This window comes from Triticum aestivum, chromosome 3B (genome assembly GCF_018294505.1).
Source record: "Triticum aestivum cultivar Chinese Spring chromosome 3B, IWGSC CS RefSeq v2.1, whole genome shotgun sequence".
Classification (NCBI taxonomy): domain Eukaryota; kingdom Viridiplantae; phylum Streptophyta; class Magnoliopsida; order Poales; family Poaceae; genus Triticum; species Triticum aestivum.
Genome location: NC_057801.1, coordinates 557,319,097 through 557,335,380, shown reverse-complemented (window position 1 = coordinate 557,335,380; position 16,284 = coordinate 557,319,097).

The following is a 16,284-nucleotide window of genomic DNA, read 5'->3' as shown; positions in this document are numbered from 1 at the left end:
AGATTATTTTGAGAGTATTAAATAGCATGGTAATGTGCTTAATTCTAATATGCTAGGTATTTAAGAATAGTAAAAACTTTCTTATGAGTGTGTTGAATACTAAGAAAAGTTTGATGCTTGATAATTGTTTTGAGATATGGAGGTGATAATATCAAAGTTGTGCTAGTTGAGTAGTTGTGAATTTGAGAAATGCTCGTGTTGAAGTTTGCAAGTCCCATAGCATGCACGTATGGTAAACGTTATGTAACAAATTTGAAACATGAGGTGTTATTTGATTGTCCTCCTTATGAGTGGCGGTCGGGGACGAGCGATGGTCTTTTCCTACCAATATATCCCCCTAGGAGCATGCGCGTAGTACTTTGGTTTTTTATGGCTTGTAGATTTTTTGCAATAAGTATATGAGTTCTTTATGACCAATGTTGAGTCCATGGATTATACGCACTCTCATCCTTCCATCATTGCTAGCCTCTTCGGTACCGTGCATTGCCCTTTCTCACACTGAGAGTTGGTGCAAACTTCGTCGATGCATCCAAACCCCGTGATATGATACGCTCTTTCACACATAAACCTCCTTATATCTTCCACAAAACAGCCACCATATCTACCTATTATGGCATTTCCATAGCCATTCCGAGATATATTGTCATGCAACTTTCCACCATTCCGTTCATCATGACACATTCGTCGTTGTCATATTGCTAGCATGATCATGTAGTTGACATAGTATTTGTGGCAAAGCTACCGTTCATAATTCTTTCATACATGTCACACTTTGTTCATTGCATATCCCGGTACACCGTCGGAGGCATTCATATAGAGTCATACTATGTTCTAGTATCGAGTTGTAATCATTGAGTTGTAAATAAATAGAAGTGTGATGATCATCATTCAATAGAGCATTGTCCCAAAAAAAGGCCAAAGAAAAAAAGGCCCAAAAAAAGAAAAAAAAGGGGCAATGCTACTATCCTTTTTCCACACTTGTGCTTCAAAGTAGCACCATAATCTTCATGATAGAGAGTCTCTTATTTTGTCATTTTCATATACTAGTGGGAATCTTTCATTATAGAACTTGGCTTGTATATTCCAACAATGGGCCTCCTCAAGTGCCCTAGGTCTTCGTGAGCAAGCAAGTTGGATGCACACCCACTAGTTTCTTTTGTTGAGCTTTCATACATTTATAGCTCTAGTGCATCTGTTGCATGGCAATCCCTACTCCTTGCATCAACATCAATCGATGGGCATCTCCATAGCCCATTGATTAGCCTCGTTGATGTGAGACTTTCTCCTTTTTTTGTCTTCTCCACTTAACCCCCATCATCATATTCTATTCCACCCATAGTGCTATATCCATGGCTCGTGCTCATGTATTGCGAGAAGGTTTATAAGTTTGAGATTACTAGAGTATGAAACAATTGCTTGGCTTGTCATCGGGGTTGTGCATGATGAGAGCATTCTTGTATAACAAAAATGGAGCATGACTAAACTATATGATTTTGTAGGGTTGAACTTTCTTTGGCCATGTTATTTTGAGAAGACATAATTGCTTAGTTAGTATGCTTGAAGTATTATTATTTTTATGTCAATATGAACTTTTGTCTTGAATCTTTCAGATCTGAATATTCATATCAAAATTAAGAAGAATTACAATGAAATTATGCCAACTAGCATTCCACATCAAAAATTATCTTTTTTATCATTTACCTACTCGAGGACGAGCAGGAATTAAGCTTGGGGACGCTTGATACGTCTCCAACGTATCTATAATTTTTGATTGCTCCATGCTATATTATCTACTGTTTTGGACAATATTGGGCTTTATTATCCACTTTTATATTATTTTTGGGACTAACCTATTAACCGGAGGCCCAGCCCAGATTTGCTGTTTTTTGCCTATTTCAGTGTTTCGAAGAAAAGGAATATCAAACAGAGTCGAAACGGAACGAAATCAACTGGAGAAGTTATTTTTGGAAGGGAAGCTACCGGATGGACTTGGACCCCACGTCAGGAGAGAAGGGAGGTGTTCACGAGGGTGGGGGGCGCGCCCACCCCCCTAGGGCGCGCCCCCTGCCTCGTGGGGCCCCCGAAGCTCCACCGACGTACTTCCTGCACCCATATATACTCACGTACCCTAAAACTTCCAGAACGGAGAATAGATCAGGAGTTCCGCCACCGCAAGCCTCTGTAGCCACCAAAAGTCAATCGGGACCCTGTTCCGGCACCCTGCCGGAGGGGGGAATGTTGGAAATATGCCCTAGAGGCAATAATAAAATGGTTATTATTATATTTCCTTGTTCATGATAATTGTCTATTGTTCATGCTATAATTGTATTAACTGGAAACCGTAATACATGTGTGAATACATAGACCACAACATGCCCCTAGTGAGCCTCTAGTTGACTAGCTCGTTGATCAATAGATGGTTATGGTTTCCTGACCATGGACATTGGATGTCATTGATAACGGGATCACATCATTAGGAGAATGATGTGATGGACAAGACCCGATCCTAAGCATAGCACAAGATCGTGTAGTTCGTCTGCTAAAGCTTTTCCAATGTCAAGTATCATTTCCTTAGATCATGAGGTTGTGCAACTCCCAGATATCGTAGGAATGCTTTGGGTGTGCCAAATGTCACAACGTAACTGGGTGGCTATAAAGGTGCACTACGGGTATCTCCGAAAGTGTCTGTTGGGTTGGCACGAATCAAGACTGGGATTTGTCACTCCGTGTGACGGAGAGGTGTCTCTGGGCCCACTCAGTAATGCATCATCATAATGAGCTCAATGTGACTAAGTAGTTAGTCACGAGATCATGCATTATGGAACGAGTAAAGTGACTTGCCGGTAACGAGATTGAACGAGGTATTGGGATATCGACGATCGAATCTCGGGCAAGTAACGTACCGATTGACAAAGGGAATTGCATACGGGATTGATTGAATCCCCGACATCGTGGTTCATCCGATGAGATCATCGTGGAACATGTGGGAGACAACATGGGTATCCAGATCCCGCTTTTGGTTATTGGCCAGAGTGCTGTCTCGGTCATGTCTGCATGATTCCCGAACCCGTAGGGTCTACACACTTAAGGTTCGGTGACGCTAGAGTTGTTATGGGAATTAGTGTGCAGTTACCGAATGTTGTTCGGAGTCCCAGATGAGATCCCGGACGTCACGAGGGGTTCTGGAATGGTCCGGAGGTAAAGATTTATATATGGGAAGTCCTATTTTGGCCACCGGAAAATGTTCAGGATTTTTTCAGTATTGTACCGGGAAGGTTCCGGAGTGGGGCCCGGCTGCATGGGGGGCCCACATGAACGTGGGTAGTGGGGGCAAGGCCCCACACCCCTGGTCAAGGCGCACCAAGATCCCCCTTAGAAGGAATAAGATCATATCCCGAAGGGATAAGATCAAGATCCCTAAAAGAGGGAGATAACAATCGGTGGGGAAGGAAATGATGGGATTTCTTTCCTCCCACCTTTGTCAACGCCCCAATGGACTTGGAGGGAAAGAAACCAGCCCCCTCCACCCCTATATATAGTGGGGAGGCGCATGGGAGCTTCACCCTGCCCCTGGCGCAGCCCTCCCCCTCTCCAACTCCACCTCCTCTTCAGTAGTGCTTGGTGAAGCCCTGCCGGAGAACTGCAAGCTCCACCACCACGCCGTCGTGCTGCCGGAGCTCTCCCTCAACTTCTCCTCTCCCCTTGCTGGATCAAGAAGGAGGAGACGTCCCCGGGCTGTACGTGTGTTGAACGCGGAGGCGCCATCCGTTCGGCGTTAGATCGGATCTTCCACGATTTGAATCACCGCGAGTACGACTCCCTCATCCGTGTTCTTGTAACGCTTTCGCCTCGCGATCTTCAAGGGTATGAAGATGCACTCCCCTCTCTCTCGTTGCTAGTCTCTCCATAGATTGATCTTGGTGATGTGTAGAATTTTTTTGAATTATTGCTACGTTCCCCAACAGGGAACCCTCGCCGGTGGCCATCTTCATCATCCAGACGCTCTCCATGACGAGGAGGGAGTAGTTCACCCTCGGGGCTGAGGGTATGTACCAGTAGCTATGTGTTTGATCTCTCTCTCTCGTGTTCTTGATTTGGCACGATCTTGATGTATCGCGAGCTTTGCTATTATAGTTGGATCTTATGTTTCTTCTCCCCCTCTACTCTCTTGTAATGGATTGAGTTTTCCCTTTGAAGTTATCTTATCGGATTGAGTCTTTAATGATTTGAGAACACTTGATGTATTTCTTGCCGTGCGTATCTATGGTGACAATGGGATATCACGTGATTCACTTGATGTATGTTTTGGTGATCAACTTGCGGGTTCCGCCCATGAACCTATGCATAGGGGTTGGCACACGTTTTCGTTGTGATTCTCCGGTAGAAACTTTGGGGCACTCTTTGAAGTACTTTGTGTTGGATTGAATAGATGAATCTGAGATTGTGTGACGCATATCGTATAATCATACCCACGGATACTTGAGGCGACATTGGAGTATCTAGGTGACATTAGGGTTTTGGTTGCTTTGTGTCTTAAGGTGTTATTCTAGTACGAACTCTAGGGTTGTTTGTGACACTTATAGGAATAGCCCAACGAATTTATTGGAAAGAATAACTTTGAGGTGGTTTCGTACCCTACCATAATCTCTTCGTTTGTTCTCCGCTATTAGTGACTTTGGAGTGACTCTTTGTTGCATGTTGAGGGATAGTTATGTGATCCAATTATGTTATTATTGTTGAGAGAACTTGCACTAGTGAAAGTATGAACCCTAGGCCTTGTTTCCTAGCATTGCAATACCGTTTACGCTCACTTTTATCATTAGTTACCTTGCTGTTTTTATATTTTCAGATTACAAAAACCTATATCTACCATCCATATTGCACTTGTATCACCATCTCTTCGTCGAACTAGTGCACCTATACAATTTACCATTGTATTGGGTGTGTTGGGGACACAAGAGACTCTTTGTTATTTGGTTGCAGGGTTGCTTGAGAGAGACCATCTTCATCCTACGCCTCCCACGGATTGATAAACCTTAGGTCATCCACTTGAGGGAAATTTGCTACTGTCCTACAAACCTCTGCACTTGGAGGCCCAACAACGTATACAAGAATAAGGTTGCGTAGTAGACATCAATGGCACTGTGATGTCTGATATGACCTTGAGCAAGGCAAAGCTTGACTCAAGTTGAACTAGTTGATGCATTGGTTCTGATCTACCTTTTACTGCATGTAGGACACACCTGACACCATCCCAGAGCCACTCTGGTGTGGTGCTCCCATGGAGGAAGTTGCCAAGTGTACTCTACACGATATGAAGCCTAGGAAGTGTGTTGCTTTTGAAGGTGCTAACACTGGGAGGAGGTTCTATGGATGCCCTGTTTAGGTGAGTAATTGAGTATGCTGGGTGGATTCAGGTATGCCTAGTGGATTCAGTTAATGTCTAGATTCAGTTATGCCTAGTGGATTCAGTTATGCCTAGTGGATTCAGTTATGCCCAGTGATTACTGAATTTGTACATTAACTCTGTTTGAACTGAATTTAGTACTGAATTTATGGTTACATGTCCTCCTTGTATACCAATCCTATTTTTGAATTGAAGTTAGAACTTAATTTATGCATTTTCTAAAGTATGTGTTCTCTGATCAAACTACAGGGAGGTGTGAATTGTGGTGTAGTTCAGTGGGTTGATCCTACCTGGCCTGATGTACTTAAGAACTGCCTCATCAAGTTGTGGAAATGTTCCATGAGCAAAACCTTGGAAGGATTCAAGACAAGCATGCATATGAGGATGAGGTTGCCAAGTTGAAGGACTATGATCATCTCTGCACTGAGTATCATAAAATGGTTGATGATGTTAGCAAGATGTTTGACTGGCAGGATGGTGTTGGCAAGATTGACTACCAGAAAGCAATGGATGCTGAGAAATTTGAGAAGCAGAAGGAAGCACTAGAGCTAGAGATGAAGATGGAGAAGCTAAGGCTAGCAAAAGAACAGAGGTGTATCCTTCAGGCTCAGGCAGACATAATTCACAACACCGGGAAGGCAATGAAAGAGATAAAGGTGGACAGGGATCTTCTTGCACAAGAGAAGACAAAGCTTGAGAAAGTAGTTGCTGATCTGCTGAATGCTGGCCATGGGAGCAAGGAAAAGCTTGAGTAAATCAAGGCCATACTGGAGGCTTGAAGATTTGGACAATGGTGGTTAAGTAAGTAAGGTGGCCTATACATATAACAGGACTTGCAAGATGATGGTAGGAGTATATTTTGTGGAGTCCTATATGAACTGTTTAAGTTATGGTAACTAGAGTGGTGGAGAACCTTTGCTAAGTCTGGCTTATGTTATTGTACTGTTAAGAACCTATCTATCTTAAGTAATGCAGTGAAGAACTGTTTTATTTCTTTAGGTTGTTTTCCTGAAACTAGCAATGTTGTACTAGTTTATTTTTTGGCCTAAAACCATTATGTATACAATGTGGGCCTAGACTGGGCTGTTTTATTACTCCACCTACCTACCACCAACCATTAGTAGTCTATAAAGCCCACCCCTTGGGTGAAACCGCAGTCAATCCCCCCATCCCCACCCTTCTCCACCCCAGCCGCCAAAGAAACCCTAGAATCCCAGGGAGAGATGCATCCTGGAGAGGTCATGGATGGAGAAGAAGAGGTGCCCAGGCAAGCCAGGCGCAGAGATGCAAGGAGGAGGGCGAGAAGGCAACTTGCTGAGATGATCCTTGCAGCACGCAACCGCAAGGACATAGAGCAGTCCTGGAGGCATCCCCCTGGCTCCAACCCTAGTGATGATGATATCATCTACTAGGCAAGGAGGAGGGCAAATTTCCATCCCTTTCAGGTCACTAGGCATAGGTGGACTAGGATTTTGTACCCATGATGTTGTTGTTATGTTTCTGTGTTCCTAGATCAGTTCCTAAAGTTGGTGTAAGAACAATGTTGAATGAGCTATGTATGTGATGAATCAAGTTATCTATGATGCAAAGTGGCCACTTTGGGTGCCTAGATGGGCAAATCTTGATGTTTTAGCTTTGATATGTTGGGTTTTGGTCCTAGATAGCCACTTTGGGGTTGGTCGACAAGTAGCCACCCAAAGTGGCCACATTTGGCACCTTTGGGGGTTGGTCGACAACTAGCCACTTTTGGGGTTGGTCGACAAGTTGCCCCCCAAAGTGGCCAAATGTGGCCACTTTGGGGTTGGTCGACAATTAGCCACTTTTGGGGTTGGTCGACAAGTAGCCACCCAAAGTGGCCACATTTGGCACCTTTGGGGGTTGGTCGATAACTAGCCACTTTTGGGGTTGGTCGACAAGTTGCCCCCCAAAGTGGCCAAATGTGGCCACTTTGGGGTTGGTCGACAATTAGCCACTTTGGGGGTTGGTCGATAAGTAGCCACCCAAAGTGGACACATTTGGCACCTTTAGGGGTTGGTCGACAACTAGCCACTTTTGGGGTTGGTCGACAACTAGCCCCCCAAAGTGACCTAATCATATCAATCAATTATCAACAAAATAAATCACTTGATCTACATAACAATGATCAGCATAAGAAATAATTTCATATGAAACAATTCATAACCTAGGACATATCAAATCAAAATAGAGCTTGACAACAGATAACTTAATTGTTCCAAGCAGTTTAAACACAGACCACATAACTTAATTGTTCCAAGAAGTTCATACACAGACCACATAACTTAATTGTTCAAATGAAAACAGAGTTCACTGCAAATAGCACAGATAGTAAGCATGCCTAACAAGCAGAGTTCAAGGCATAAAGCATAATTGAGTGCAACACATTCAATGGTTGCCACTGGCTGTGAAATACAAAGCAAGTTTGCTTGGGGCCTTCCTTTTCCTCTTATAACCAACATCAGCTTGACCTGATGTTGATGCTACCCTTGGAGCATTGAAACCGCTTGCACTTAACCTGGTGTTCTTTGCTGGAGATGATGCACTTGACCTGGTGTTGTTGGCTGGTGCTGAAGCAGGTGGTGGGTTCTTTCTCTTTCTTGATCCACCTGTTGAAACTGCAGTAGATGTGGTTGCCCTTGTTGAAGCAGATGTGGTTTCCCTTGTTGAAGATGTTGCTGGTTTCCTGCCCCTAACTGGTCCTAAAGTTGGAGCAGGACCTGAAGCTGGAGCTGGACCTGATGATGTGACCCTAGCTGGAGGTGGCCTGGTTGGTGCTGAAGTTGCTGGGTAGGATGCCCTGTTTTCCTACAATTAAAAACAAGTTGCAGCTCAAAAGATGTATGCATTAAAAACAAGTAGCAGATTTTCCTTGATGAACTGGCTTAGTTACCTGGTGGTTGTTTTTCCTTGTCATAAACTTGGCCTTAAGTCTGTCTCCACACATTGTCCATATGTGGCCTTGCAGACCACAGTTACTGCATGTTATTGTGCCCATCCTTGATGTATCCTTTGGAGCTGGCACCTCAAATTCACCCTTTCTCCTAGCTGTCTGCTTCTTGCCTTTCTTCTCCCTAAAAACTGGTGGTTCTATGTCTGGTGTGTTGGTGTTGGGCCAGAATTCAGGACCAGGGACAGGGTAGATGATGTGCTGGTATGCAGCCTTATATATTGGCTTCTTAAGGAATGGATGCACATAATCTTCTAGGTGAACTTTTATCTTCTGCATTGCAGATATTGCATGGTGGCAAGGTGATCCAGTCATGTCCCACCTCCTGCAAGAGCAGCTCCCTTCATCAAGCTTCACACAATATGTGTTCTCTCCATTAGTTACTTGCCAGATGTTGGGACCAGCCATGTTTGCTTCACAGTATTTAGCCCACTTCTTGCTCTCTTCAAGCTTCTCCATGTAATGTGGGGTTATTTCCCACCTACAGCTCTCTGTTTTCTCTCTGATGCCCTGGTACTTAACCATTAGTTTGGTCCTCAACCCTTCAAACATGGTCTTAATTGGTTTTAACCTAACATCTAGAATCATTTTGTTGAAAACCTCACTAAGGTTGTTCACTACCAAGTCAGTCTTGCACACATGATCCATTGCATATCTAGCCCAACACTCCTTAGGGATGCCATTCAACCACATGTAAGCTGGTTCACATGCTGCTTTCAAACCTGCCATTCCTTCTTTGTGACCATGTTTAGTGAAGGAATAGCTAGCTTTGTCAACCCATTTCTTAAGTTCTTCTGCTCTAAAGCCAGCTGACTGGAAGTTGGCATATATGTGTCTTAGGCAATATCTTTGTGGGGATTGAGGAAATACTTCATTAATTGCTTTAAGAAGGCCCTATTGTTTGATTACATAAGGTAGTAATGAGATAACTATAGCAGCATTGCTATGTGCATAAGAATAATACAGAGTCAGAGAAAATACCTTCTGCCTGTCAGACATGATGGTGCAGTTCCCAAACTGGTTGCTGGTGCCAATGCAGACTCTAAGTTGGTTTAGAAACCAGGTCCGGCTAGGCCCATCCTCTTTGTCAACCACCCCAAAAGCAATTGGGAACACATTGTTGTTCCCATCTCTCCCAGTTGCTGCCAATATCTGCTGGCCTGTGGATAACTTGATGAAGCAACCATCAAGTTTTGCATAAACAGAGATAGTTAGGGCCAAATTGAATAACTTGATTACATTTCAAACATGATCACATCACTGATTTGTACCTATGAAAGGCCTACAACCAGCAAGAAATCCATCTTTTGATGCCTGGAGGCAATAGAACATGTACTTGAACCTTGGTGTGGGGGATGGGTTCAAAGGATCCTCAAAAGTTGTCACTATGCACCTGCTTTCATGGTTTGTGTCAAGCACACATTGTAGGTAGTCCCTCAACCTCAGATACTGCTTTCTATGATCACCTTGCACAACATGAACAGCCATCAGTCTTGCCCTATGTGCCAAACTCCTAGGTACATGCACCCCAAACTTCTTCTTAGTATGTTTGAGAATTGTCTCTACATCAGCCTTTACATTTTATCTAACTGTGTCCTCCACAGCTTCTGCAACCCATTCAGTAGTAACCTTTGTACTCTCTCCACAAGCTCCACAACTATAATCCATGTGGCACTTCTTGATTGTGAATGTATCTTCATGGGCTACTTTGGATGTAGTCGTGAAAAATTCACATCCATTCTTCTTCTCTGGGCACCAAACAATAATCCTTAATGGTTCATTCCTATGGTACTGAAAGTTTCTCAAAGTCCTAACATGAAAATTTCTCAATGCCTTTCTAAACTCATACACATTGGTAAAGCAAAGGTCCTTGCACAGCTGCTCATGTGCATCAGGTACCTTTGGGTCATACCATTTCCTCTCTTTCTTCTTCTTCAATCTTCTCTTCCTTCCAGAAGGTAGTCTTGGAGTCCCTCCATCTGAGTCGGAAATGCCCACATCACCAGGGAAGCAATACTCATCAGCTTCAGGTACAAAATCTTGAAACTTTGGGATCTCTGGCTGACTGTGAGCTCTGGAAGTTGGACCTGGATTTGCTGCTGCTCTTCTCACAAGCTTGAGTTTCTCAGGCCTGCATTTTTTCACAACTATTTCCTCTTCACTGTCAGCCTCTTTCTCCTCCTGCCAAAACTCTGAAACATCACTGTCACCTTCAAACTGTGGTCTGTCTTCTACAGCATCTCTTTCTTCTTCATTTCTAATATTTTCTTCACCTCTCTTCCAAGCCTTGTAAGACATCTTTATCCCTTTATAGTCACCCCTATCAATCTCAAAGTCTGAGGATGATTTGTCAATATCATCATCCTCTTCACCAGCAGCCTGTCCATCATCATCTCCACCATTAGCTTCTGAAATGTTCAAGTTACAGCTTTGTTGTGTGTTCAAATTAACTTCAAGAGGGTGGACCACTCCATCTTGTGATAGACTTAACACAAAACCAGGACCCCCCACTGGACTGCCTATTGGAATTTGTTCTTCACAAACATTGTGAGCCCTGTTACATTCAACATCTCTATCTTCATTTGCCTTGGAAACAATGATATTGAGCACTGTGAAATCTGAGTGGTCTACCATTTCTTCAACTGCATCTTGACTGTCCAGAAGAAATAAACCTTCCTGTCCAATCCCTTGTTCGTTTACCTAGTACATGTAGTCATCTGACCCATAGCCTTCAGTCTCAGTAAGTGCTATCAAGTTCAGAAAAGTGATGTTTGGAACAGAAAACCTCCTTTCCATGTTATCTCTGCCCTGGAAATGCAACCTAACCTCCCAAATGTCATCATCCAGCCTGCATTACATAATATGTTATTTGAAAAGCCCAACTAACTAAGTGTTTTTTGCTACAAAAATTCAGTGCACACTAACTATAAAGTACAGAAAGGAATCTGAATCTAACAAATGCTTCTCTGAATCCACCATGCATTTCTACTAAATCTAACTAATCCTTCGGTGCTAAGTGATACTGTTGCATCCAAAACATGCCACAGAGTGTTTGCTCAACTATTATTCAGTGCATGTTCATGTTCTAAGATGAATCACAGCAACATCAACCTAGGGTTTGGTCAAAAAACTAACTAAATTATGCTATGTTGTTTGAAATGAACAAGCAGAAATGCAGAAACTGTTGAAGGAGCTCATAAGAGAAAAAACTTACTCCACCCCTCCAAATGCAGAGGCCCGGTGCTGGGAGTTGGCCGGATCTGCCTGCACAGCGCTAGCAAAAGACCTCGCTGCTCTGTACTCAAGCGAGAACTGGCAATCATCAGGTGACGGCGGTGTAGCCTGTGGCGTAGGAGCCTGCATCAGAGCTGCAGCCTGTGGTGTCCGTTGCGGCGGCGGCGGCGGCGGCTGGGTTGTGAAGCTACCGCTCCCCAGCCAGTTATCAACCTCTGAGAACTCGCCGCCTCCATCCCTCCTTCCACCTCCACCCATTGAATAGCCGCCATCGCCTGGTTTTGCCGCCGCCGACGCCATCGGAGAGGGAGGCGCGAGAGAGAGAGAGGGAGACAGAGAGGGGGAAGACAGAGTGAGGTGGGCCGGATCCATTTGACCTGGTCGGGACGGCCCGTGCGCCCTAACGGCCGTCACCCGCGCTCCATGAGCATTGTGGCCGACAAAACCCTGACGGGCGGGCCCCACATGTCATAACCCCAGTTAAAACTTAACCATTCGGCCACTTGGGTTTTTTGAAACAGCCAGCCACTTTTGTGGTAGTTTTTTTGAAAAATTAAAAAAAGTGGTAGTTTTTCGAAATAGTATATGGGAGTTTGCATCTACAGTTGCATAATGTAGTTCCATTCCGTCCATCCTTATTCAGAGATGAACTGAACCTCTCATTTTTCATGTACTTTTGTGTGATTGTGTGAAAGTGAGGTGGAACTGGGGGGAATCAAATGATACCATATTAATATAGTACACTACCAGGGAAAACCTTATACACAGAGTTATAGCAGTAGCGCTGGTCATGGAAGGGCGCTACTGATATTTAGCAGTAGCGCGTGTCAAAAACACACACTACAGAAATGGTCTTAGCAGTAGCGCGCCTCCAGGAAAACGCGCTACTACTAGAATTCCCACATTGTTCCCGGTAGGCTAGAAATAGTAGTAGCGAGTCCATCGAAAGCACGCTACTACTAAATGCCTTGTAGCAGCGCTTTTCTGGTGTAGCGCGCTACTGCTAAGAAAAAGAAAATAAATAGAAAAATAAGTAGAAAAGTAAATGAAAATGAAAGAAAAAATCGATAAATGAAAAATGAAAAAAAGAAAATGTAAAGAAAAAAACAGAAAGCAATAGCGGTAGCGCATTTTTCTGGAAAACACTATAGCTAAGTTAGCTATAGCGCGTTTTGCCAAACGCGCTATAGCTATTTTGACTTAACCCACGCGGGCTCAAAATTTCGCTAAGTCATTTTCCCCCTCTCCCCCCTGTCCCCCAACTCCTCCATCGTCGTCGTTGATCGCCATGCCGCCTTCGACCACACCGCCGCCGCCCGAGGCCGCTCACTGCCGCCACCCGAGGCCGTCGTCGACCTCTCCGCTGCCGCTCGAGGCCGTCATCGACCTCCCCGTCGCCTCCCTCGAGCTCACGGCCGCCGCCCGAGCCCACCCAGGATCCGCCGCCCGAGCCCGAGCCTGCCCTCGCCGCCGACCGTAAGGTTGTGCCTCTCCTCTCCCCTACCCTCCTCTCTCTCTCTCTGCTAGGGCAATTCATATGTTGTTGCTGTGTTGATGTTCATATGAACCCTAGGTGTTCATATGAACCCTAGATTTTTTTAGGGCAGTAGGCATTTTTTAGCATTTAGGAAAAATGATTAGCAATTTTTTTAGGAAATTAGCTAGGGCAAATTTTTATGAAAATGCCTAAAAGTAATTCCATTTAGTTTTAAATTAATAGAGGGTACATAAATAATAGTAGCATTTAGCTTTAAATTAATAGAGGCAATAAACAAAAAAACAGTTGCTATAAAAAATTATTTGGACTATGGACCTGAATCTGGTCCAAATTTTTGAAGAAATTGGGTGTAGGTACTAAGATCTTGTTGTGGAAATTTTGGTGAGGTCAGAAGGGTTAGAGAAAATGGTGCTCCTAGACTTTCAGCTAAAACAAAAGTATTTTAGGTATAAATAAAAAACAGTAGCTATGGCATTTAGCTATAAACAAAAAATAGAATTGTTTTTCTTTTCAAAAACTTGGTTAAAGTAATTGTTGCTATGTAAACAAAAAACAAGATTGCTGTTATATGATATATGTCATTGATGTTCATTTGCATATTCCATTATTGTTGATTATATCTTTTGATTAAAATGGTCATGTTATATATGCAAATTCCTCAATAGTGTTTCCTCATGTTATATGCAACATTGAAGTGGTTCGATTATGCCCAAGTGGCCTTTTGTTGTTTCCAAGGAATGAAGCCGAGTTAGCTATGTTTTGCCGGAATGTTGATTCATTTCTGTTCCGGCAAATTTTAGGTTCTCGATTTTTCCACTTTTTAGCAAAGGTCATGCCAAAATTTTCCATAAATTTCGGCATGACTTGTGCTACAAACTAGGACATATCGAGTTCCCGGGATTTGCCGCACCGGAAAGGACTCAATGTTCCTACAAAACATATGCCTTTTTTATGTCATTATTCATTTTATTAGGTTTAGAATTAATTGACTAGATTTAATCGTAGGAAACATGGCTAGCAACGATGAAGGACAATGTTCTGGTGATTGCGACAACGTGTACCTGGTGGCAGACGAATTTTTGAGCTTTGCTGACGATCAACGTTTGATGTTGTTGGGCCCACCTTTCACATCGGAGACTGATGCCGACATCGAGACCGGCGCTGAGACTGAGACCGGCGCTGAGACTAGCGGAGCCGGTACAGAACCAAAAGCAAAGAGGCAACAGCGCCCAAACCAGCTCATAACTACTAGACTGGTGATCACGGAGGTGGACGGCGGCATTTTTGAGCCAAAAGCGCCCGCGAAAGCGCGCGCGTGCTACGGCAATCAAATAGGCTGCATCGTACGGACAACCGGCACCATCAACGATGAGAAACTAAAGAAGATAGATAAAATGAGGCCCTCCCTCCTAAAGAAGATAGATAATCCTGAATGTCATAGTTTGTACCAAATGACTGAAAAAACGCTTCCAAACCACATAAGTTCGTTCGTTGATATAAAAGGTACAACAAGTTCTCACTGATATACATCGATCCTGCTTTCCTCGTACCAACAAAGCATATCCATAACTTGGGATTATACCACAAAAATTGCTAAAAGAACAAACACCCAGTCAAAGCTCTAAATAATTAGGTACTGTAAAATGTATCTCCTGCATAACTGCATTTTGCCATTAGCTTCAGGCACTTCTTGTTCGCCAATCCGCGAGCAGGGAGCGGGAGGCGCAGCTAGCGAACAGCGAGCGCACGGGTGGCGCAAGAGGTGACAGAGAGCGGGCGAAGATTGCCAGTGGTGAGCGGCGACGGCAACCTCGAGCAGCGATCGGCACTAGCGGCGAGTACGCGAGCATTGCGACCAGCAAACGGACGGGGCAAGTAGGGAGCCGGAGCGGCAACCGGCGACTAACGAGCCCGGGGGTGGTGCAAGAGGTGGTGGCGAGCGGGCGGCGACGGCGAGCGCAGAGCGGCAGCGGGCGATCTCACAGGCGAAGCCAATGCCTGGTGCTGGTACGAACTGAGCCCCATGGTCAAACTATACACGTACGTGTAAATCAGATTCATTCGTGTAGATAGCCACAGGGGTAAGCTAGTCTTTTCACTAGCCTGTTAATGCCAAAAAACAATTAAAACAGGGCTAATGGCAATACTAATTAAGGATGCAACGACTGAAGTGGCAATTGTGCGAATCAAATCTCCAGAGTGGCATCTCCCTGTTGGCCAACCCTTCAGTTTATTTCTTAAGAAGGATCCCGGGGAAAGTTAAGACTCTGGTTAGCCTTGATGTGAATAGGGCACAAATGTTTCACATTACAGGAAGGAGGTCCCTTTCTACCAAAGTATAGGTCAAATTTTTGAGAAAAGATTAGGTAGTTTATCTTTACCTAATAATAAAGCAAATTGGGTTTCTTTCGTCCGTCATGGTATTTTTCTAGAAAAGTCCCTCTATTTCAAAGAATTCAACCTGCAATCCTGTTTTAAGTTAAAACGAATCGTTATTTTTGTATTTTATACAAAAGTCCCTGTCTTTTTTGAAATCAACCCGCCGTCCGGATTTAAGTCACACCCGAACCATTATTCTACATTTTTCGAAAACCTCTGATGTTTTAGGTAATTCATCCGCGGATCATATTTAAGTCAAACAAATACTTTTTAAAATCATCCATATCTTTTAAACCGTAACTCCGATTTGAACATGTTATATATGAATTTTGATTAGAAAAATATGTAGAATATGAATATGAGATTATTTTTACCTGTTAAGTATTTTTAAATATTAGTTTGGAATATATTTGAGTCAAACCAAATGATTCTCTAAGTTATCTGTATCTTTTAAACCATAACTTCGATTTTAACATATTATATATGAAATTTTATTACAAAAATATGTGTGAAATCTAAATATGATGTTAATTTTACCTGTTAAATATTTTTATAGAAGCAAACTTATAATTTATAGCGCAAGATCCTTTTTTTCATACCGGCGGCGATCCTGATTGCAAATAAACACCCCACTATAACCATATACGAAAAAGAAAACTTCAATAACTACACGTGCATACCTCTGAAAAATGTCGCAAGGAAAACAACAGATTTCTCATCACGAGAGTGAGAGAAAGCGAGCGAGAGAGAGAGAGGGAGAGAGAGAGGGAGAGGGAGGAGAGAGGGAGAGAGAGACGCCTT